Below are 26,496 nucleotides of genomic sequence, written 5' to 3' on the forward strand. Positions count from 1 at the left end.
TGACTAGAAGGTGGGGAGGGTGAGGGGTTAGGTGGGATAGTGGACAGGTGGGACAGGCGAGAAAATGGCACCATTAAGAGTCCTGCCCAAGAGGCCAGGTATGTGGGGGCCTAAACCTATCAGTTTCTGGAATCTGTGAAGGGTAAAAGAACAATGCCTGTGGTTAAGCTGGAGACAGTGAGCCCCCAAGGTGTGTGTGTGTGTGTGTGTGTGTGTGTGTGTGTGTGTGTGTGTGTGTGTGTGTGTGTGTGTGTGTGTGTGTGTGTGTGTGTGTGTGTGTGTGAATGAGAGAGAGACCTATGCGTTCTCCAGAACTTTTTCTCATCTGCATCATATCGGACTCATATGTGACACAAACCATAGCAGTGTATCATCCTTTGCAGATGACACGGATTTATATGAGTTGAAAATATAGAGAATACAACAACCCTTTAAACTGATGTAAACAAGGTCTTTCAAAAGGGCTTCAGCAAGCAACAAGATCTCCCGAAAAGACTATTAAATCACTATATATATATATATATATATATATATATATATATATATATATATATATATATATATATATATATATATATATATATATATATATATATATATATAAGATTGAGGAATAATCATGTCTGAAGACCTTACTTTAAAAAAAAAATAATAAAGTAGCTGTCACAACTGCAAGAAAAATGACAGGTTGGATTATGAGAACTTTGCAAGCAAGAGACATGAGTGCTCTCTAGAGCTGGAATATTAATGTACATTAACAGCCCCATTCCATGCTGGAGAAATTGCTAACTTGGAGAGTAAGCAGAGATCTTCTACCCCCCGAATAGACCAATTTACCAATGTTATTGGTTATTGTTCAATCTATTCAATATTTAATAAACCAACTAAATTATTGCTACCGCTTAGAATATCCCACTCAACCTGTATTTTCCAGAGTGCAGGCGAGAGAAATACATAAATTTACAATTGGAAAATATTAGAGGGGGACAGGTTCTAAATTGACACAAGGAGATGACCCCCCCTCTCTTTACTAGATCAGGAGGAGACACGGCAGGAAGTGCAAAATAGCCCCACTGAAAGGCAAGAGGCAAGCTGAGTGTGCAACCCAGCTATCAACATCAGAGAGATGTTGAGCAGATATATCAACATCAAGCCTCCCCCCCCCCCCAATATTACTTCTCAACACCTTCCCACTACACATATTGGGCCATAACTGGCCGACGTCTTACAGGTGTTCAATTGAGAACTTGGTAAACAAAAGAGTCGCCCTGATTGGCCAGGTTGTTGTTGCACGTCAGGAAGCGTGCGACGACCTGATTGGGCTGGTCAGTCCGTCGACCATGCAGGCCTGGCCAGAGACACCAGGGGCCAGATTCACGAAGCAGTTACGCAAGCACTTACGAACCTGTACATCTTTTTCTCAATCTTTGACGGCCTTGTTTACAATTATTAAACAGTTGATGAGCTCCGAAGCACCAGGAGGCTGTTTAGAACAACAACAACAGTTGCCTGGCAAGTTTTCATGCTTGTAAACTGTTTAATAAATGTAACCAAAAGCCGTCACAGATTGGGGGGTTAAGATATACACGTTCGTAAGTACTTGCGTAACTGCTTCGTGAATCTGGCCCCAGGTCAGAGGCTTCCAATAGAGCCGAACTTGGGTTTCACACAATCCCCCCCCCACCCCCCATGCACTCTGGCTCTGTCCTTTAGGAATTCTCTACCTCCTAGAACATTCATAGAGGACAGAGCCTGAGACAGAGCGTGTGGTTGGGAACACCCGGCGCGTAGGTTCGAACCCTAAGCGCTAGGTTGGAAATGTGATAGGGTACATTTACATTAGGGTACAGGGATGGAGGGGCACGAGAGCTGTTCGGTGGCAGGTATACTCGTATATTTAAGGAGACAACGGCAGGAGGAGGAACAGGAAGTAAGGATTAACACCCCCTGTTAGTTCAGGAGTAACGGACAGTTTAGTCAGTGTACTACGACGTGCCAACAGTTAGCTTCTCGTTCTTTCCCCTCTAGCCCCTCTCTCACATCTTTCCCCTCTCTCTCTCATCTCCTTTCTCTTTATGTCCCTCTCCCTTCTGCTTCCTGGCCTGCCCCCCTTCCCATCCCTATGTATAGACCCTGTCCCTCCCCCCACCTCGGGTTCTCATTTTTTACACCTTGTATAATTTTATTACTTTATTTTACTAATGAATTGTTTCTAAGTTGTATTTGGTCTCTGGAATGTCTCCTTCCGTTCTCTCTCTCTCTCTCTCTCTCTCTCTCTCTCTCTCTCTCTCTCTCTCTCTCTCTCTCTCTCTCTCTCTCTCTCTGTGGGAGTGGGGTGCCTCATCTTGGGCCACCAGCTGTGGGAGTGGGGCGTCTCATCTTGGGCCACCAGCTGTGGTAGTGGGGGCGTGTCATCTTGGGTCACCAGCTGTGGGAGTGGGGCGTCTCATCTTGGGCCACCAGCTGTGGGAGCGGGGCGTCTCATCTTGGGCCACCAGCTATGGGAGCGGGGCGTCTCATCTTGGGCCACCAGCTGTGGGAGTGGGGTGTCTCATCTTGGGCCACCAGCTATGGGAGTGGGGCGTCTCATCTTGGGCCACCAGCTGTGGGAGTGGGGCGTCTCATCTTGGGCCACCAGCTGTGGGAGTGGGGCGCCTCATCTTGGAGTAATCTCTCTAACATTGGGTCTTCTAACATAACGATGGTGTTCCACACCCTGATGGCTTGGTGCTGTAGTCTGATGTTTAGTGGCTGTGTGTTGAGGAGTTCCTGGAGCTCCTGGACTGGCTGGTCATATGGTGGACGGTGTTTTGCTGCTCATCTTAGCGCCTGATTTTGCACTGCTTGTAGATTTTGCGTGTCAGTTTTCTTTAAGGTGTGTAGTTGTACTGAAGGATATTCTAGATGCGGCAATACTCAGAAGTAACTTTAAATAAGACAACGCATTACCCGAAGTTGTTTGGCAAAGCCGCAAAGACCCCGCACCCTCCTGGTGGTCCAAGAGGTGCAACAGGTACTCTGAGAGAGAGAACTGTATCAACATCAGAGGCCCGAGACTGTTCAACACATTTCCACTACACGTAAGGGACATAACTGGCAGACCCCTCATAGTGTTCAAGAATGAACTTGACAAACATTTTTAAGGGATACCTGATCAACCAGGCTGTGACTCATACGTCAGGCTGCAAGCAGCCGCGTCCAACAGCCTGGTCGACCAGTCCAGCAACCAGGAGGCCAGCCAGGTCGAGGACCGGGCCGCGGGGACGCTAAGCTCCGAAATCATGTCAAGGTAACCTCAAGGTAACCTCAAGGTAACCTCCCCCCCCCCTCTCCCCCATGCCGGGCTGTTGTTGTTGTTTAAGATTCGCTACTTGGAACAAAAAGTTCCAAGTAGCACGGGCTATGGTGAGCCCGTCCGCTGGGCACAGGGGTCACCTCACACACACAATACCAAATATTCTCACCACGTCATTAAATCCCTGAAGAGATACACAATAGCTAGTAACAAAGCTCTCATTCGACCTTGTAAAGAAGCGATCACCTTGACTTCCGAACTTTGCGCAACTTTAAACTGAGTTCTAGCACGGAGGGCGCGCGCGCGCACACACACACACACACACACACACACACACACACACACACACACACACACACACACACACACACACACACACACACACACACACACACACTACACACACACACACACACACACACACACACACACACACACACACACACACACACACACACACACACACACACACAGTACACACACACACACACACACACACACTACACACACACACACACACACACACACACACACACACACACACACACACACACAGTACACACACACACAGTATTGGGCAGCAGTTAGGAAGATTCAGCGGTATGCCACCAGGCTCATCCCGGAACTGAGAGGAATGAGCTACGAGGAAAGGCTAAAGGAGCTGAACCTCCCGTCCCTGGAAAACAGAAGAGTAAGGGGAGACATGATAACCACCTACAAAATTCTCAGAAGGGAATTAACAGGGTGGACAAAGACAAACTCTTCAGCACAGGTGGGACACGAACAATGGGACACAGGTGGAAACTTAGTACCCAGATGAGCCACAGAGACGTCAGAATTTTTTTTTCAGTGTCAGAGTAGTTAATAAATGGAATGCATTAGGAAGTGATGTGGTGGAGGCTGACTCCATACACAGTTTCAAGTGTAGATATGATAGAGCCCAATAGGCTCAGGAACCTGTACACCAGTTGATTGACAGTTGAGAGGCGGGACCAAAGAACCAGAGCTCAACCCCCACAAGCACAACTAGGAGAGTACAACTAGGTAAGTACACACACACACACACCCTCAGGAATCTGTACACCTGTTGATTGACAGTTGAGAGGCGGGACCAAAGAGTCAGAGCTCAACCCCCGCAAGCACAACTAGCTGAGTACCAGGGCGAGCAAGACCAACACATCAATCAAGCACCGTCAAAGGCTGAGCCCACCAGACCCTCAAGATATGGAATAAAGTTTGAAGACTTAAGGCAGCTTGAAGGAGGTGATCGAGGGGTTAAGACTTACGATAAGCCGCCACTCAAAGCTTGTCAAGTCATAAATGCCGAACATAAATTAGTTAAGACTTTTATTTTCATTTGACTTCGGAGGATGAGTTTATTGGGGTAGTGTCACTACTCATCCTGTGAGTGAATACATCCTCATAGTACCATCAGTGGGCAGCGCCACTCATCCTGTGAGTGAACACACCGTCATAGTGACAGTACTGGGCAGCGCCACTCATCCTGTGAGTGGACACACCGCCATAGTGACAGTATTGGGCAGCGCCACTCATCCTGTGAGTGGACACACCGCCATAGTGACAGTATTGGGCAGCGCCACTCATCCTGTGAGTGGACACACCGCCATTGTACCACAATCACCATCACTAACAACAGCAAGAAAGCCGGCTGGGTTGTTCATCCTAACATTTGTACCCAGAAGCAGTCCAGGTATAACCCTCTCATCTGAACAGAACACACAAGGTGATTCAACATTTATACCAACTCTCAAACTCATGTTATCTTGAGAGGTACGAGATAACGAGACCAATCAGCGATCGAGCATCAATCGAGGAGGTGCCAGAATGAGCTTGAAAATACATGAGTATGATTCAAGATGATTCAGTATGAGTTAATGAGGGGCCCGCATGTATCCCCCAACATTAGGACTCTGTCCACAGACGGAGGGCCATATATGTATACAATGCTATAGGCAGGTATATATATATATATATATATATATATATATATATATATATATATATATATATATATATATATATATATATATATACATACATATATATTTTCCTCAGTCTTCCATTGATCAGAGGTTGAAAGGTTTCTGTCAAATACAGGATTTTTTATATAATCTAAATTATAATTTTATAATTTAGGGGGGGATACCCCCTCCTCTTCCCCCTCCACCCCCTCCCAATCCACCTACAATAATGGAGTTTAATCTGACGCAATCTCGAGACAGTTAAGACGGCCTTCCTGTGCCACAGTAATGGTCTGTGTTTACAAAAGTTGGGGGGTGATTATGCGGGCTTAAGAGAAGGGGTCCAAATGGTTTGTTAGTTTGTCACCCCCCCCCCCACGAGCTGGGGGTTGAGAGACCCCCCTTTCCCCCACGTCTGGCCCACTGAGTGATTGTGGTCGCCTGTGGCGGCTTGCCTGGTCGGGGACCGGGCCGCAGGGACGCTAAGTCCCGTAATCATCGCTAGGTAACCCCCCCGCCTCTCTCTCCCTCGTACTCATGCTGTGAGCGGTGGTTTATAGTCGTATTCATCCTCCTATGAAAGATATCCTCCTGTGAAAGATATCCTCCTGTGAAAGATATCCTCCTGTGAAAGATATCCTCCTGTGAAAGATATCCTATGGGCGGTAGTTTATTGTATATACTACTTTCCTGTGCTTTGCTTAGAATATTTGTAAATAAGTTATATTTTGAATCCAAATCCAAATCCTCCTTAATATCACCAATCGCTGGGTTCACGTCTTGCTCCTAGACCGGCCCCATCCCCTATGCCCAAGACTTTCCAATCTATTTAACCCAAAAAATTTCTTAGGATATTAAAATTAGCTTTACGAAAATCTGGCACTTAAACAGAATTTTCTCCTATAGGTCTATTCCATTCTATGATAAATCTGATTTCTTTGTGATCACTGTTCCCTAGCTCACTCCCGATTTCGATGTCATTAATCTGTGTTTCCCTGTTAGTTAACACTAAATCTAAAATATTATTTTTTCCGCATTGGTTCCTTAATATGTTGCGTAAGAAAGCAATCGTCAATTAAGACTAGAAAATCTTTTGCTTCATTATTCCCTGTTTTGTTCAACCAGTTTATTCCACTAAAATTAAAGTCACCCATGACATAAATACTGTTAGATCTAGATGCTCTAGATATTTCATCCCATAGATGCTTTGCTTCCATTCTGTCTAAATTTGGGGGCCTATATATAACTCCTATTATAAGATTATTTGCTTTTTCGTTTAATTCTATGCAAATAGTTTCTGTGTGTGGCTCAGTTTTGATTCCCTCTTTGAGACTATATTTCAAATTGTCCCTAACATATATGGCTACTCCCCCTCCTCGTCTAATATATCTATCTGTGTGAAATAGTTTAAATCCATTTATTTCATATTCAGCTAATAGTTCTTTATTTTCTACATTCATCCACGTTTCGGTAAGTGCAATAATATCTATTTTTTTCTGTACAGACAAAAACATTTAATTTGTTTATTTTGTTTCTTAGACTTCTACTGTTAGTGTAATATACTCTAAGTGTATTGATATTTTGAGGCCCTTTTCTTTCCCTGATCATTTTGCCAATTCCTTTCTCCCACAAACACATACTTTTATTACCTCCTTCCTCCTATCCTCCTCCCCCATACCACTATCTTCTAACAGTTTAAACCCAAACAAACGCCTCCAACCACTGGTTCCAACGAGTTCGCAACAGCAACAACCCCAGCCCTCGATAGATGCACCCCATCACGAGCATACATTTAATTTTTACCATAGAAGTGTTCCCAGTTATCTATGAAAGATATTGCATTTGATTTGCAATATCTTTCCAGCCGGCAATTGACACCAAGTGCCCTCGACAACCATTCATTTCCCACTCCCTTTCTTGGAAGAATGCCACATGTGATTGGGATTCCTCTCTTGCTTCTAATTCTATGGCTGTTTTATACTTCTGAATCAGTTCCTCACTCCTAACTCGACCAACATCATTTCCTCCGGTGCTAATACAAATAACGGGATTGTTCCCATTTCCAGCCATAATATCATTCATGTTGTTTATAATATCACCAATTCCAACTCCCGGATAGCAGACCCTTAACCTGTTCCCCCCCTATTTCTAGCACAAAACGTTCTGTCTAAATACCTCACCTGGGAATCTCCCACAACCAAAATTCGCTTAGGTACCTCCTTAACTTTCTGAGCACTTTGAGGGGGCCTGCACTACGTTGCTCTTCGTTGATTTCCCTTTCGAGTGAATAGCACCACGATAATTATATATAATTATTCATAAAAAAATAATTCAGGGTATTTTACGCAACGAAACTCGAGTGTACCTTTTTTCGCGTAGCAAGAAACACATAAACTTTTGCGTAGCAAAAAACTGATAAAACTTTCAACTGTCTACATTCACGGCTCGCCGCCAGATTTTTTTTTTTTGGTAGGAGCACAATTTCCGGTGTTGTTGACGCGGCTATCTTAGAACCTCCGGTAATCTACGCGAATGATATTTTGACAGATGTAAACACAGTCAGCGAGGCTCTCTCTCTCTCCCACCCGTCAAAACATCCTGAAGGTGACATTCTGAAATGCGTATAATTTTGGTTCTTTCGATTTGATTTGACGTTTCTCGGAAAATAGTAATAATATAATGATGTGGATTTGACAGGTTAGGCTAGGTTGGTTTATAAGATTGGGATGGGATGGGAAAGGTTAGGCTAGGTTAGATTAAGTCTAGGATGGGTTTGTATTATTTAGGTCAAATATTTCTTGCTAAAATTACATTAACTCGATATATATATATATATATATATATATATATATATATATATATATATATATATATATATATATATATATATATATATATATATATATATATATATATATATATATATATATATATATTGGTGTATACTGGCAGCAGGTTTTCTTTCAAACATGTTTCATTGAATATGACCGCATATTCTGTATTTATTATTTTCTGGGTTAGGGCTTCTATCCCTCTAACTATTTTCTTAGCATCAGGGCTTAATTGGAATAGGAGTTCTCCAAAACTCATTTTCGTACTTTTAAGGTGAAGAAAAGAAGTGATTTACTATAGAGTGTATTACACTTATTTGTATAATTTGCACGACGTTTCGAACCTCCATGGTTCATTCTCAAGTGAACAGATCTTACAATACTAGTTGATTTTATACCCGCATTAGGTCAGGTGATAATACCTTGAAGGTGAAAAACATGGGGGGATACATAAGGGATAAACATAGGGGCTGCAGAAGGCTTATTGGCCCATACGAGGCATCTCCTATCTAAACACAAAGATTAATCCAGTGTAATTGGCCTGTTATGTTGGACATTGTCTTCTGTGTTGGCATCGATATGTTCTTGTCTTGTCCTTACTCTCATGGTGGGTAGAGTAAATAGTTCCGTGATTTGGGTGTTCATGGTAGGTCGCTCTATTCTTATGTGAATTGCCTCAAGAATTTGTAATCTTCTTGAATCTTGGGTTTTGTCTATTATGCAAGTATTCTTGTTCAACATTTCTCTTGTTAGAGTAATGTCATGGGCTTGTCTCATGTGATTCCTAGGGGCACCAGATTGAAGATGGCATGTCAAACGCCTCGTCAGCTTGGTCGACGTCATACCTATGTACTTACATTGAAGGTTACAACCTTCGTGGGGGCAAGTGTACATGTATACAACGCTTGACTGCTGTAGAGGGTTCTCCGTCGGCTTCGGGCTGTTTTTGATAAGGAGTTCGGAAGTCTTCTTGGTTTTGTAGAATATTATCAGGTTTATGTTTTGGTTAGGAGTAGTGCTTTTTACTCCTTTACGGATTATTTCTTTCATTATTCTTTCCTCTTTTATATGTTCACTGTGCATGGTTGATTTGTAATATAATTTTATTGGGGGTGTTGTGGTTTCTGTTCTAGGTTCTGAATTATACCAACGGTCCAAGTGTCTTCTTATAGCAGCGTTTATTTCCGCGTTGCTATATCCGTTGTTCACCAATACCTGAGTTACTCTTTCAAACTCTCTACTCACGTTGCTCCATTCAGAGCAGTGGGTAAGCGCTCGACGAATATAAGCATTGAGAACACTGGCTTTGTATCTTTGGGGGCACTCACTTCTACCGTTCAGGCATAATCCTATGTTGGTGGGCTTGGTATATACGTTGGTGCTTAAAGAGGTTCCTGTTTTTGTTATTAGTACATCCAAGAATGGCAGACTGTTATTTTCACTATTTTCATGTGTAAATCGGAGTACTGACTCTCTCTCTAGGTGTCTTTTTAGGTCAATTAGTTCATCTGAGTCTTTTACTATTACGAATATGTCATCTACATAACGGCAGTATACAGTTGGTTTTTGTCTGCTACTGAAGACCCTATCTTCGATGGTTCCCATATAAAAATTAGCAAATAAAACTCCTATATATATATATATATATATATATATATATATATATATATATATATATATATATATATATATATATATATATATATATATATATATACGGGTTTCTTCATCTGGGTACCTTACCTTGAGGTTACGTTGAGGTGTTTTCGAGGCTTAACGACCCCGCGGCCCAGTCCTCAACCAGCCCCCTTTTTGTTACACCCCCCCCCCCAGGAAGCAGCCCGTATAGCAGCTGTCTAACTCCCAGGTACATATTTACTGCTAGGTGAACAAACGCATCAGGGTGAAAGAAACTCTGCCTATTTGTTCCGCCTCCGCCGGGGATCGAACCCGGAACCTTAAGACTACGAATCCCCTATGTAAAAGACACATCTAACACTTTATGTAGGGCATACGTAAATCTGTGTATCTATGTATTTACGTATGTAGGTTAGCTTAGCATTTTAAAAGCACCGAATCACCTTCTGTGGTTGAGTGTTCAATAAACCCTTGAACTATATGTTTAACACATCTCTAACCCTGTCCATGGAGGACAGAAGAAAATGTATATATGCTGGTTAGCATTGTAAATGTCTGGCCACGTCTGTGGTAGAAAATAAAAAAAATAATAAAATAAACTACGAATCCCGAGCGCTGTCTACCCAGCCGTCAGGGGACCAGGTCAGTGACTTATCTGTGACAGTGACGGTCAGCGAGACTATTTGTGCTAGCAGCCTGCAGGCTCACATAGCCCCCACAACCCGGCTGATTCGATAACTTCAGCATGAACTTGAAGTTCTCTCTCTCTCTTGAAGGTTTCAACCATTTATTCCAGACATATAATTTTTTTTTGTAGACATGCTGACACGATAATATATATACTAAGTGTCTTACGTAGAGCAAGTTACTCGATATCCATTTTATTATTGGCAACAAGTTCAAAATAAGTTCACAATTTTGCACGGCGAAAATTGAAGATTGCACTTGAAATTTCTCCACGCATCGGAGGGGAGAAAAACTTGTGTCTGAGGCTGCTAGTTGTAGCTGACTCAGGAAGCTGTTTATTAAGGCTGAGCACAGAGAACACTGCTTGATGGGGTTCTGGGAGTTCTACTCCCCAAGCCCGGCCCGAGGCCAGGCTTGACTTGTGAGAGCTTGGTCCACTAGGCTGTTGCTTGGAGCGGCCCGCAGGCCCACATACCCTCCACAGCCCGGTTGGTCCGGCACTCCTCGGAGGAAACTATCTAGTTTCCTTTTGAAGATGTCCACGGTTGTTCCGGCAATATTTCTTATGCTCGCTGGGAGGACGTTGAACAACCGCGGATCTCTGATGTTTATACAGTGTTCTCTGATACCTATGGCACCTATACCTATCTGTACCTATGGCACCTCTGCTCTTCACTGGTTCTATTGTGCATTTTCTTCCATATCGTTCACTCCAGTATGTTGTTATTTTACTGTGTAGATTAGGGACCTGGCCCTCAAGTATTTTCCATGTGTATAATATTTGGTATCTCTCTCGTCTCCTTTCTAGCGAGTACATTTGGAGAGCTTTGAGACGATCCCAATAATTTAGGTGCTTTATCTCGTCTATGTATGCCGTGTATATGTTCTCTGTATTCCCTCTATTTCAGCAATCTCTGCTGCTCTGAAGGGGGAAGTGAGTACTGAGCAGTACTCAAGACGGGACAGCACAAGTGATTTGAATAGCACAACCATTGCGATGGGATCCCTGGATTTGAAGGTTCTCGTAATCCATCCTATCAGACGCAATACTTGCTTGGTTATGCTCCCTAAATTTACGTTAGGTAAATCCCCTCACAGTGTTCAAGAGAGAACTGGATAAGCACCTCCAAAGGATACCTGATCAACCAGGCTGTGACTCATACGTCAGGCTGCGAGCAGCCGCGTCTAACAGCCTGGTTGATCAGTGCAGCAACCAGGAGGCCTGGTCGACGACCGGGCCGCGGGGACACTAAGCCCCGGAAGCACCTCAAGGTAGCCTCAAGGTAGGTCCTCAGACATTATTATTCCCAAATCCTTGTCATGCTGCTTTCCTACCATTGGCAGATTTGATTGTGTTTTGTACCCTGTATTATGTTCAAGGTCCTCATTTTTACACTGCCCGAACGAACACTTCCGGATTGTGAACCCTCCCCCCCCCCTCCAAACACAATATCACCTCCTCCAAACACAATATCACCTCCTCCAAACACAATATCACCTCCTCCAAACACAATATCACCTCCTCCATACACAATATCACCTCCTCCAAACACAATATCACCTCCTCCAAACACAATATCACCTCCTCCAAACACAATATCACCTCCTCCAAACACAATATCACCTCCTCCAAACACAATATCACCTCCTCCAAACACAATATCACCTCCTCCAAACACAATATCACCTCCTCCAAACACAATATCACCTCCTCCAAACACAATATCACCTCCTCCAAACACAATATCACCTCCTCCAAACACAATATCACCTCCTCCAAACATAATATCACCTCCTCCAAACACAATATCACCTCCTCCAAACATAATATTATAGCCCATACTCCTGTTTTCGTAGGACATATAGTGACGATGAGGACCATAATACATATACCGACATTCAGCGCAATTAAAAAAGGTAGAAATTGTTAATACTGAATTTGAACAGACTGGAAAAGATGTTATATTTATGTTGCAAAGACAAACTAAGCTAATCTAAGCCCTCTTAGGCCTAATACACGCTATCTGAGGCCTAATATAGTACATATGTGTGCTATACTAGGTCCTAGGAATGTTAAAAGTTTGTTTTTAGCTTCAAATTTTTGTCGGCCTCTATAAATTGAATAGTACAAAATTCTACTATTTAATTCCTTAGTATGTCAATGTTTGTACTATGGTGCAGATAGTTACAAAATGTACTATCTAAATAAGAGGATGGGGTGAATATCCCCTCCCCCCCCCCGTTCCGAACATAATATTAAGCCCCCCAACCTCCAAACACAATATTCCCCCCCCCCTCCCCCCGTTCCAAACATACCGACATACGAACGCATTGAACACACACTCACATAACCTTACTAATCAGGATAAACTGACGCATGAACAGACATACAACACGAATTTCATTAAACATTAATCCATGCGTAGAGGAATTCGAAAAAAATAACTTCCCCCCCAAAAAAAAAATAATTTAATTATTTTTTTTGGTGTGTGTTAACCTTTATGAAAGACCTGAGCATATTTTTACCCATGTGTGTGTTGGGGGGGGGGGGGGGGAGGGGGGGGAGGGGGGAGAAGGGGGGAAGGGGGGGGAGGGAGAGGGGGGTGGTGAAGAGATTTACATAAATACCCCCAAATCCGCTTACGGTCGTGAGATACTGTGGGTGGTAATCCGGATGTTGTCCAAACATTAGGCTAGTGAGGATGAGTTTTGGGGGCAGGATGGGTGAGGTGGTGGTGGTGAGTTGGGTTTGATCAAAGCTACAGGCGCAGGGGGGTGGGGGGGGGGGGGGCTACTCGTGCATTTGGGGGCCCAGGAGCTTCGAGCTGATCCTAGACGGCATGGGTTCGAATCCTAGCCGGGTCAAAGAGTTCTTAGTGATATATGGCTTGCGCGTTCATGCAGCTTTCTCACACACACACACACACATATATATATGTATATATATATATATATATATATATATATATACACACACATATATATATATATATATATATATATATATATATATATATATATATATATATATATATATATATATACACATATATATATATATATATATATATATATATATATATATATATATATATATATATATATATACACATATATAGGCCTAAGCCTACAACACAAACCAGTATTATTATTCTGTTGTTGTTAATGATGCTAATGTTATTAATATTAGTAGGATTTAATTTGTATTTAAATTAAATACAGATTAATAGTATTTTAAACTCGCTTTGCAATGCGGGTACCTGGGGTTGATTTCGAATGTCCACGCGTGGCCCGGTCTCTGACCAGGCCTCCTGGTTGCTGGACTGGTCAACCAGGCTGTTGGACGCGGCTGCCCGCAGCCTGACGCATGAATCACAGCCTGGTGGATCTGGTATCCTTTGGAAGTGCTTGCAGAGTTCTCTCTCTTGAACACTGCGAGCAGTCGACCAGTTATGTGTAGTGGAAGCTACCTGGAACAAAAAGTTCTAGGTAGCACGGGCTATGGTGAGCCCGTAGACTTTGTACGTTTTATAGTTAACCTCACAAGGAAGACATTCGTCTCCAAGACACCAACACGGTGCAAGGAAGATCCCCAGGACGGACGTGTATCAACCTGTTGAGTGAACCAGTTCCAGATACGAGTCAGCCTCGGAGTGAATTGATGACACACACACAAAACACACAGACAGACAGTTGGTACAGGAATAGACAACTGCTAAGTCATGTTAGCAGGCTGAGAGCTTTCCTATCTCATAGCATTTCAGGCAAGTCCCCAATCATAATTTTTTCCCCAATCATCATTTTTTCCTTTCCTATCTCTTTCCCATCAACACTGCATCAACACTGATGCAGTGTTGTTCCTTTCTGTACGTGAAGGTTAGAGTGCAGTCATCAGCATAGCCTTGAGATTCAGGAATGAGATGAAGTAGATCGTTGAAATAAACATTCCACAGCAGAGGGCCAAGCACACTACCCTGTGGAACGCTGCCACCAATTGAGTGGTTATCGGATTCTGCTCCATTGAGGACAACCCTTAGAGTCCGTTCTTGAAGGAAGTCTTTTATTAACTCTAAGATGAAGCCTGAGATGCCTAGTGCTTGAAGCTTCACTACTAATCCAGAGTGCCAGACCTGATCAAAGGCTCTTGCTGTGTCTAGAGCAACAACACAGCTGATCTTGGACCCATCCAGTGACTGATGCCACTTAGAGGAGAGATTTAGCAAGAGATCACCAGCAGATCGGCCTTGACCAGACCACACACTAGAATATGAAGGGACGACGACGTTTTGGTCCGTCCTGGACCATTCTCAATCGACTTGAGAATGGTCCAGGACGGACCGAAACGTCGTCGTCCCTTCACATTCTAGTGTGTGGTCTGGTCAACATACTTTAGCCACGTTATTGTGACTCCTCGCCTGCAGATCGGCCTTTTCTCAAACCATACTGTCGATCCCGTATTAGCCCATGATGGTCAAAAAATGATATACGTTGCTGAGCGATTAATGATTCTAGGATCTGGCCAGTAATGGAGAGCAGGGACAATGGTCTGTAGTTACCAACTACCGAACGGCGGCTACTTTTTGTGCACTGGAACAGCATCCGCCTTCTTCCATAACGAGGGCCACATTCCTTGAGCTGGACAGAGTTAGAAGAGGCACGTGAGACGTGGAGCTAACTGCGTAATTGTCTTAGATTGACCTTCCCGAGTGCTTCCCCCCCCCCCAATTCCTCTCCTCTTACCTAACGAGCTTCCCCAATTCCCCCCTCCTCCCCACCCCCCCCCCCACCGGGGCGCGAGGGAAGCCCTATGATTGGTACACAAAGGTAGTTGATGACCAGATAGACTCGTAAGGGCCAGGGTGCCATTGTGGCTCCCTGGTGACCGCAGGAGTGCCACAAGTGCCTCATTTGTAACTGTGTGTGTGTGTGCAGAAAAGAAGATGGAGAGGTCCTTGTGAAGGGAAAAGTTAAACATGGGAAAATATAGGTACTATATGGTAGTTATCAGGGAAAAGTATCAAGCCATGATGGCTATATAGCACTGGGAAGGGATCAGGATAAGGATTTGGGATGGGGCAGGGGTGGGGGGGGGGGGAGGGGAAGGAATTGTTGCCCAACCACTTAGACAGTCGGGGATTGAACACCGACCTGTGTGATGCGAGATCGTCGCTCTACCGTCCATGGGAAATATGGGAAATAAAAGTTGTAATTGGGAGGAGGAAGAGAAAGATGTGAGTGGGAAGAAATAAGGACGTGGAAGGGGGTAGGGAAGGGAACTATCAGGGGGGAAAGCGCCAAGCCATTACGACTATATAGCACTGGGAAGGGGTCAAGATAAGGATTTGGGATAGGACTGGGGGGGGGGGAAGGAATGGTGGAATGGAATGGAAGGAAATACCACTTTTTTCATTTGCAGCTTTAAGTTGGCCTCGCTTTGTTGATTATCTAATCTCTGTGTGAGTGGTGGTCTCTATACTAGGAGCGGTCTAGAGGTGGTCTCTATACTAGGAGCGGTCTAGAGGTGGTCTCTATACTAGGTGTGGTCTAAATAGACAGAACACGCTAAGACTGGCGCCATATGAACAAGGAATGAACTTGTTCATTCCCCTCCATCAAATACCAGAAGAAAAATGGTTGGCCAAAGTGGGTTAACAAGTATAATCGGCTTATGTTGGAGGTTTCCAAAGTGGGACCAAAGAGCTGAAGCTCAACCGCAGGAAGTACAACTCGTGGAGCACAACTAGTCGAACACACACACACGGATGACCTAGTGGTGGACGGTAATTATTCCATATCCTGTGACAGACGTGTTGATTGACAGTACGACCGACAGACGATACAGTGACGCCCCTGATTCACCCCCCCCCCACCTACCCCCCCTTCCCAAACTTCCCTCCCCCCCCCTCCCCCTCCCCCCCCTCCTCCTCCCTACCACACAAGCCACAATGGATGACCTATGTGCAATGTGTAATTGTTTTTTAAGATGTGACAGATATATATATATATATATATATATATATATATATATATATATATATATATATATATTCAATTAAGCCCTGATGCTAAGAAAATAGTTAGAGGGATAGAAGCCCTAAACCAGAAAATATTAAATACAGAATATGCGGTCATATTCAATGAAACATGTTTGAAAGAAAACCTGCTGCCAGTATACACCAATATATATATATATATATATATATATATATATATATATATATATATATATATATATATATATATATATATAATCATATTTTCTGCGACCCATTGGAAAACCTGATTCACATCAGATTGGAGGTTTGCTGTGTCCTCTGTCCCTTGTTACCTAGAAGTTACCTTGAAGTGTTTCCGGGTTTCCGGGGATATTTCTTACCGAATACAACGTTATATTGAAATAAACATTTCTCAATCCTCACATTCTCTTTCAAGGCAGCCGAATTCCCAGGACTGGAAGACACACATCGATTCCTTAATACCTTCATATAATACCATACCAGCCGCGTCCAACAGCCTGGTTGATCAGTCCAGCAACCAGGAGGCCTGGTCGACGACCGGGCCGCGGGGACACTAAGCCCCGGAAGCACCTCAAGGTAAGATCAAGGTAGGAACACTTAAGAAATGGGACCATGTGCAGGCGATGAGTCACAATAACGTGGCTGAAGTATGTTGACCAGACCACACACTAGAAGGTGAAGGGACGACGACGTTTCGGTCCGTCCTGGACCATTCACAATCGACTTGAGAATGGTCCAGGACGGACCGAAACGTCGTCGTCCCTTCAACTTCTAGTGTGTGGTCTGGTCATCAAAATGGGACCATCACAGAACACTCCACGGGAGACATCTCCCGTCACGCAGGGTGCAGGCGCGCCTCCACAGATCTCCAGTATCAGCTCTTGATACTGGTAATGGCTCAAAAGGGCCACCACTTACGGGCTATTCATGCCCGTGCCACCTTTTGGGTGGCTTAATCTTCATCAATCAATCAATCAGAACACTCAAACTGTCCGCCTTGGAACGATGACCAGACATAAATAATATACACATAATATAAATACTAGATAAATAATATGGGAGCCGGTCGGCCGAGCGGACAGCACACTGGACTTGTGATCCTGTGGTCCCGGGTTTGATCCCGGGCGCCGGCGAGAAATAATGGGCAGAGTTTCTTTCACCCTATGCCCCTGTTACCTAGCAGTAAAATAGGTACCTGGGTGTTAGTCAGCTGTCACGGGCTGCTTCCTGGGGGTGGAGGCCTGGTCGAGGACCGGGCCGCAGGGACACTAAAGCCCCGAAATCATCTCAAGATAACCTCAAGAAGATAACCACATGGGAAACACTGAAAGGTCAGGCTCCAAACTTGCTTCAATACAATTAGAACATACTGGAAAGACAAGATACGACAGGCTGCGTTGTTGTTGTTGTTGTTTAAGATTAGCCCAAAAAGTTACAAGCAGCACGGGCTATGGCGAGCCCGTAGTAACACAGGCTGCGGGAGCAGGACTCTCGAAATTGTCAACAGGTAAACAAGTGAACCATCATCGGAAAAGTGACCAAGAGATCAATGGAAAAAAGCGGGTTAAGCTACGAGGATAGGTTAACGGAACTAAACCTCACAACCCTATCTTGAGGTTATCTTGAGATAATTTTGGGACTTTAGTGTCCCCGCGGCCCGGTCCTCGACCAGGCCTCCACACCCAGGAAGCAGCCCGTGACAGCTGACTAACACCCAGGTACCTATTTTACTGCTAGTTAACAGGGGCATAGGGTGAAAGAAACTCTGCCCATTGTTTCTCGCCGGCGCCTGGGATCGAACCCAGGACCACAGGATCACAAGTCCAGCGTGCTGTCCGCTCGGCCGACCGGCTCCGACCCTAGCGGAGAGAAGAAACACAGGGGGACATGATTACAACATAAAAGATACTGAAAGGGGGAATTGCCAAGCTGGACAAGAGACAGCCTCTTGAAAGTGAGACAAAGAAGAGCGAAAAAGCATAAGACGAAGCTGGAGGCTCAAATGAACCCAAGATATGTAAGAAGACGATGAACAAGTGGAATGCCCAGAAAAGCAGAAGCTATGGAAACCACCTCCATCCACAACCTTAAAGCCACATTCGACCAAGAATTCCGAACGTCAGAATAGTTACATTATAACGAAACAAGGTATATAAAACTAAGGTCAATAGCCGGGGACATACAAGAGCAACCAAGACCTGACCTCTTCCCCTCCCCCGTAGTCACTGACATTTGACAGGTAATCACTAGCGGGGTAATCACCAACAGGTCGGAAGTGAGAGACAAGCACCGCCAGTACCACCACCACCAGTGTCCCAGCGGCCAGCGGACGCCACACCACCGCCACCATTGTCTTCTGCGGCGGCCACCAGGAAGCACAGATTCGGGAATGTACAAAAAATCAGATGAACACAATGAGACGGAGCGGAGGATGGACGGTCAAGGGATAATGCCCAGAACAAAAGAACGGTAACTTAACACACACAAAAAAAGACGTGATGACAGGACGGGGGACAGAAAATAAAGAGGACAGGAGTCCGCGAAATGCAAACAGTAGATTCTTGCAGTTTTAACGTGTAGAGAAAGGAAAAGGGGGGGAGGGAGGAAGGGGGGGGGGGAGGAAGGGGGGGGGAAGAGGAGGAGGAAGGGGGGGGGAAGAGGAAGAGGAAGAAAGAGGAGAGACTCTAAGAAAGTAATTCATTTAAAAAAAAAAAGAGTTGTCTGGTCCACGGGTCCACAAACACATCCAAAGTTACCGAAGATCTCAACTGCCCTATCGTAACCGAATCTACTCTATAACAACTTAACGTCTACCTAATCTACTCTAGTCTACTCTAACTCTAACCTTACCTAATATATCGCAATGTAACTTAACCTCACGCCGTGAGTGCATCGGTACCCCATGAGTGCATCGCGACTCAGCTTGCGTGAGTGCATAATTGAGGGAGATTTACCTGTCGGGAGGCTGGTAAGGCAGAGAAAGGTCTCAGGAGCACCGGAGCAGTACCAGCGCTGAGGGGTTTGAGTTACGAGGAAGGAACTTACAGGACTTAATATCTGAAGACGGGAAGACAATACGAATCGGTGGCGATGGACATGTTTGCGACATACAAACTCCTCCCGAGAGTTGACAGGACAGGGAATTGATCGTTAACGAACAAGGGGGAGACACGACCTAACTATTCGAATGGTGCTAACATATTGCAAAAACAATTGGCGTTAGTACGGTAAATGTATGAATTAGACTGTCGAGTGATAGACGGAGGAGAAGGAGGGAGGGAGGGAGCATGGGGAGAGGAGAGAGGGGGTCGTGGTGGTGGTGGGGAGGAGAGAGAGGGAGAGAGGAGGGTGAGGGTGATGAAATTGGTGATGATGTTGGGGGTAACGGTAGGGCAGGAGAAAGCTGGGAAGAGGCATAGAACCACATACCAGCACGCCGCCTGCAGCAGCAGCAGCAGCAGCAGCAGCAGCAGGAACACAAGCACAGGTGCAAGCAGCAGCAGCAACAGGAGTCCGAACAAAGGCATCACCAATAGCATCAGAGGCATTAGCTGCATTAGCAGCAGCAGCATGCATACATGCACGTGGGCAGGCGGCTAGAGTGTGGGTTGAAGTGTCACAAGTTGTAGAAGACCGGGTGGAGTGAGTGGGCGGGCTCCCAATCCACACCCCACAACAGTTCCCTTGAGCTGCAACATAAAACCCTTCCAACCTCACTAACGGCACTTTGGCTCCTGTTCAATCCAACTATTTCGACCCGGGTTCTGTGGGGCTTGCAAGAACTCACTCACTCTCACTCACTCACTCACTCACTCACTCACTCACTCACTCACTCACTCACTCACTCACTCACTCACTCACTCTCTCTCTCTCTCTCTCTCTCTCTCTCTCTCTCTCTCTCTCTCTCTCTCTCTGTTATTGCTGTAAAAAACTGACACCTGCGCTTGAGTGATCTTGGAGTGATCTTGGAGACGTCACGTGAGGCAGGTCGCCCCCGGGGCTAATTACCTGAGATACAGGTAGACATCACGGGGGTTTTCCGCACCTGCCCAAGAGTTGATGTTACAGCTAAGGATGTTTTTTTTATATGTCGGTGCCCAGGCCTCTGATTCTGTGATACAAGAGGGTTGGGGGGGGGGGGATGGGGAGGGGGGAGGGATGTTTCTGTGGGGTGATGTTCTTTTTTCGTATGTCCGTCCTCCCCCCCATCCCCCAACCCCCCTGCCAGACCCCATCACCCCCCCCCCACAGCCTTTTCACTACCCACATTCCGGCCACACCCACACTCTCGCTATCCACAACCCCTACACCCACGGCACCCTACACCCCGAACCCCCCCCCCCCTACACCACCCACAACCCCCCCTCACACCGTTACAACCGAACTACCAGTCCACACAACTATGTCAAGTTCTTCAACTCTTCCCACAATCAACCAGTTCTTCTTGGGCAGACAACCAGTCAGCTTCACCACACTATAGTCACCTGGTATTCAACTTCTGGGACACCCATGAAGCACCTTAACCTATAGACCACCTCTGTGAGAACACTCTCCCTCCCCCTGTGGCACTCTGGCTAACACCCCACGCCCACCCAGGGGCACTCGCCCACTCCCTGGCACCCCACTCACTCACCCATTCAATTCGCACCTAAGCCCATACTCCTGAAATGATATATTCATCAAGATTTGAAAAAAAAACCACTCGTAGGCCGTGAACATTTGGAGACGGAGCAGAGATTCTGCTGTTAGTATCCCCGGCATATAAAATAGCGGAGATGGAGCCACTCCACAAAGGAGGTAGTAAAGCAGACTGGAAATTTTGTTTGGGGGGGGGGGGACCGATATATATATATTGACCGATAGCGCCAACATCACACATTATAAAAATCTTGTGAAATGGTGTTTTAAGACGCAAGGTCACAAAACACATGGAATCGCAATGTCAATATTGAGATATATACAAGAGTTGTTACATTCTTGTACAGTACGCGTAGCGTTTCGGGCAGGTCCCTGGAATACGATCCCCGCCGCGAAGAATCGTTGTTACAACCAAGTACACATTTTACTGTTGAGTTAAACAGAGGCTACAGTTAAGGATTTGCGCCCAGTAAATCCTTACCCGGCTAGGATACGAACCCATGACATAGCGCTCGCGGAACGCCAGGCGAGTGTCTTACCACAACACCACGGAGACTGCGAATGACCCTGGCCAACATGGCTTCAGAATAGCGTGTTCCTGACTCACACAATTTTCCGGTCACTATAACATGGCCTTAGCTACCACGGATGACAAGAACAAATGTGACCATGGTGTTATTGCACACAAAAGAAATTATTGACAAAGTTGCAAGATTGATTTCCCAACAGGCAGAACCCAGTAAGTGTGTAACAGTCAACAAAATAAAATCCGGATCATCCACCGTGAAGAGCTCAGTCTCCCAGGGTACTGTGCTTGCTCCAGTACTTTTCCCCTCATCCTCATATCGGACAAAGACAAGAACACACACTACAGTACCGTATCATCCTTAGCAGTTGACACCTGGATTTGTATGACAGTAGACAACATAGAGGACACAGAAACTCCAAACTGATGTAAATCAGTACACACAGAAATCACAATAGCGTGATGCATCAAATGAACAAATCCACAAGGGCCGTGACGAGGATTCGAACCTGCGTCCGAGAGCATCCCAGACGCTGCGTTCTGGATGCAGGTTCGAATCCTCGTCACGGCCCTTGTGGATTTGTTCATCTGATGTAAATCAGGTTTTAAATGGGGCACAGAACATATGATGTTTAATGAAAGCAAGATTCATTAGCCTATAGAAATTCTCCAGCACTACGGAAAATTACGAACTAATCAAAACGGAAACCACATATAAACCTTAAGTCAAATCACACTATAGTAAACAAATCCACCAGGGCCGTGACGAGGATTCGAACCTGCGTCCGGGAGCATCATGGTTCTATACTATAGTAATCATGTCAGATAACCTTACTTTTACAGAACACAATAAAGTAGCTGTCACACTGCAAGGAAAATGGCAGGTCAGAGAGCAATAACCTTTCAAAAAATAGTTGCCATACCAGTGACGATACCTTTTTAAGATGGCAATGCTCTCTAGAGTGAAACATTGTTGCATACTAACAGCCCCATTCAAACTTGGAGAAACTGCCAACCTGCAGAACACACAAAGGTCTTTCACTGCCCGAATTCACTCAATAAACCAACTAAATTATTAACAAATCCACAAGAGCCGTGACGAGGATTCGAACCTGCGTCCGAGAGCATCCCAGACGCTGCCTTAATCGACTGAGCTAAGACTGAGCTCAAATTTGTTCATTTGATGCATCACGCTATTGTGATAACACCACGTGAAACTAGGAGACATGGCAGGATGTGCAAAATAGTTCGTTGAAGAGCAGAGGTGCAACAGGTACGCTGAGAGAGAGAACTCAAGGGTGTGAGAAAGAGGAGACAGAGGCAGAGGGGTACTCACCTATTTGTGCTTGCTGGGGTTGAGCTTCGGCTCTTTGGTCCCGCCTCTCAACTGTCAGTCAACCGGTATACAGAGTTTGGGGCCTATTGGGATCTATATCAAAACTCCATTTGAACATTTGAATGCACATTTGTGTGTGTGTGTGTGTGTGTGTGTGTGTGTGTGTGTGTGTGTGTGTGTGTGTGTGTGTGTGTGTGTGTGTGTGTGTGTGTGTGTGTGTGTGTGTGTGTGTTTACTATTCGTACCCGCAGCGAGTGTGTGCGTGCACGTGCGTGCGTTTACGAGAGGGCGATAGACAGGAATCGTTGTGTTGTCTACTCTTACCGGGGCCCCATATTTGTGCCTGACCAAGCTATCCCCCTCTCCCCGTTCCCCAAGAGCCCCACGAGGAAGCGGTCAGATTACACCATGGGGTGAGATTTAATAAATACTCGAAGCACAGGCACAGTAAACGATTTTTTTTCCTCCTTGATAATGCTTTACAAGTATACAATTACCTCCACTTACAAGAGACAACACTTGAATTAGCCTAGATTGGAACACAGGGCTCAGGCAGCGGTGCAGCACTGCTGAGGGCTTCCAGATGCGGGGCCCAACAACCATGCAGCAATAAGGACGGGTGCTGCTGCGGGTGCTGCTGCTGCTGCTGCAGCTGCTGCAGCTGCACCGAAGAGTACTCTTATGTTTCACCTAAGGCCCACGAGTTACTACGCAAAAAATTTTTGAGGCTACCCGAGAAATCCTCAGACAATTCCGTAAATTTTCATCCATTCGACCCTGCTCGACTGTCATTTTTCCCGCCTAGTCTGGTTGGTCACGATGCTCAATTGTTGTCGTATCGTGAGCACTTTGTCCAGTAACGCGCCCGGAGGGTCTATTTATAGCCGTGTATATCCTGTGCATCCGCGAGATCCTGTGCATTCCGCGAGATCCTGTGCATTCCGCGAGATCCTGTGCATCTCGCGAGATCCTTCGTGGCCCGCGAGATCCTTCGCGCCCCGCGAGAGCGAGCGCAAATGCAGAGAAACTGGTGCGAGGCGTTGTGTTGGGTGTCTTGCGGTCTTCACGCTCCAGCGACCACCTCCACGAGCAAGGAGGCTCCCAGGGCGTCATAACCTGATTTCCTAAAGACAAGATTCTTCCCAGACACGCCTCGCCCCTCTCTCTCTCTCTCTCTCTCTCTCTCTCTCTCTCTCTCTCTCTCTCTCTCTCTCTCTCTCTCTCTCTCTCTCTCTCTCTCTCTCTCTCTCTCTCTCTCTCTCTCTCTCTTTCTCTCTCTCTCTCTCCTCTCTCTCTCCTCTCTCTCTCTCTCTCTCTCTCTCTCTCTCCTCTCTCTCTCTCTCTCTCTCTCCTCTCTCTCTCTCCTCTCTCTCTCTCTCTCTCTCTCTCTCTCTCTCTCTCTCTCTCTCTCTCTCTCTCTCTCTCTCTCTCTCTCTCTCTCTCTCTCTCTCTCTCTCTCTCTCTCTCTCCTCCTATCATTAAGACAACCAGATCACTCCACTTTGGCTTCGTTTGTTTCTTCAAATATGCTTTTTTTTCTACTACAGCTGCAGCAAGTTCAACACACACACACACACACACACACACATGGTTTCAAGTTCAACACACATACAACTGGTTTGAAGTCCAACACATACACACATATGGCTTCAAGTCCAACACACACACAACTGGCTTCAAGTCCAACACACACAACTGGCTTCAAGTCCAACACATATATGGCTTCAAGTCCAACACCTACACACACATATTGCTTCAAGTCCAACACACACATGGCTTCAAGTCCAACACACACATGGCTTCAAGTCCAACACACACATGGCTTCAAGTCCAACACACACACACATGGCTACAAGTCCAACACACACACACGGGGACATAGATCACCACAACCACCACCTCAAGTTAAGCGCCGTGCAAGGCACGTCTTCCTTAAGACTTAGCAATAGAGTAACTTGGGACATCCATGACGAGGACTGAGGGTACAATATCTTCCTATGTATCTTCCTTCTTCTGTGTCTTTCCTTCTCCTTCATCTCCCTGAAAGCATCATCATCCTCCTCCTTCTCCTTCTCCTTCTCCTTCTCCTGCAGCTCATCCATTGGTCATGCTGCCCTTTTCCACAAAATATCTCAGAAGTAATTATTCAAGAGTGGGTGTTGTGGTGGGGGTGTTGTGGGGGGGGGGTGTTGTGGTGGGGGTGTAGTGGTGCTTGGGGGGGAGGGGCGAGACCTTAGAGGGGGAAGGTTTATCACTATCCATTACTCACAATCCGTCCTCCACCAATCATGCTCTTATGAGGCAGCCTCACCGGGTCACCGGGCAGCGCCCTGTGTCGTGCTGCACTTGAGGGGAAGGTGACTCACTTGAGGGGTGAGTGGCATGAGGGGGGGACTTACCTGAGGGGTGAGTGGGGGGGGGGGGGACTCACCTGAGGGGGCGAGTGGCGTGTGGCATTGATACCTGTAGGTCTATGTGGTATTTGCACCAGTGGTATTGTGTGATTTTTGGTCTCCCAATCCTGAGCACTCAAGGTGTGCAAACTGTGTGAGCAGGAACTGCGGCATGATCTCCCACACTACATCACCGAATGCCCAGTTATTAGAACTTTCAGACCCGCTGGCATGAGGTACCTGGAGCTTTGTAATTACTTTATTAACTCTCGTGTTTTTAATGATATCCTCATAATGCACCTAGAGTTTGTCAGTGCAGGTTACTGAACATATATGGCCCTGTATGACTATTCTGTGTGATGGGGACTTTTGGCATCACGTAGCTCATTCTTGACACACACTGTACTCCCCTTCATATAGTCTAGGGCAGCTAGTTCTTGACACACACTGTACTCCCCTTCATATAGTCTAGGGCAGCTAGTTCTTGACACACACTGTACTCCCCTTCATATAGTCTAGGGCATCTATTTCTTGACACACCCTGTACTTCCCTTCATACAGTCTAGGGCAGCTAGTTCTTGACACACACTGTACTCCCCTTCATATAGTCTAGGGCAGCTAGTTCTTGGCACACACTGTACTCCCCTTCATAGAGTCTAGGGCAGCTAGTTCTTGACACACACTGTACTCCCCTTCATATAGTCTAGGGCAGCTAGTTCTTGACACACACTGTACTCCCCTTCATATAGTCTAGGGCAGCTAGTTCTTGACACACACTCTACTCCCCTTCATATAGTCTAGGGCATCTATTTCTTGACACACCCTGTACTTCCGTTCATACAGTCTAGGGCAGCTAGTTCTTGACACACACTGTACTCCTCTTCATATAGTCTAGGGCAGCTAGTTCTTGGCACACACTGTACTCCCCTTCATAGAGTCTAGGGCAGCTAGTTCTTGTCACACACTGTACTCCCCTTCATATAGTCTAGGGCAGCTAGTTCTTGACACACCCTGTACTTCCCTTCATACAGTCTAGGGCAGCTAGTTCTTGACACACACTGTACTCCCCTTCATATAGTCTAGGGCAGCTAGTTCTTGACACACTCTGTACTCCCCTTCATATAGTCTAGGGCAGCTAGTTCTTGACACACAC

General features: G+C 45.6%; 1 protein-coding gene across 6 annotated transcripts in view; it reads right to left on the minus strand.

Annotated features, from left to right (window-relative positions):
* Window positions 1-26,496, minus strand: part of LOC123765697 (forkhead box protein P1) — a 634,146-nt gene that overhangs the window by 475,034 nt on the left and 132,616 nt on the right. The window lies entirely within an intron of this gene.

Source organism: Procambarus clarkii, chromosome 37 (genome assembly GCF_040958095.1).
Source record: "Procambarus clarkii isolate CNS0578487 chromosome 37, FALCON_Pclarkii_2.0, whole genome shotgun sequence".
NCBI lineage: Eukaryota > Metazoa > Arthropoda > Malacostraca > Decapoda > Cambaridae > Procambarus > Procambarus clarkii.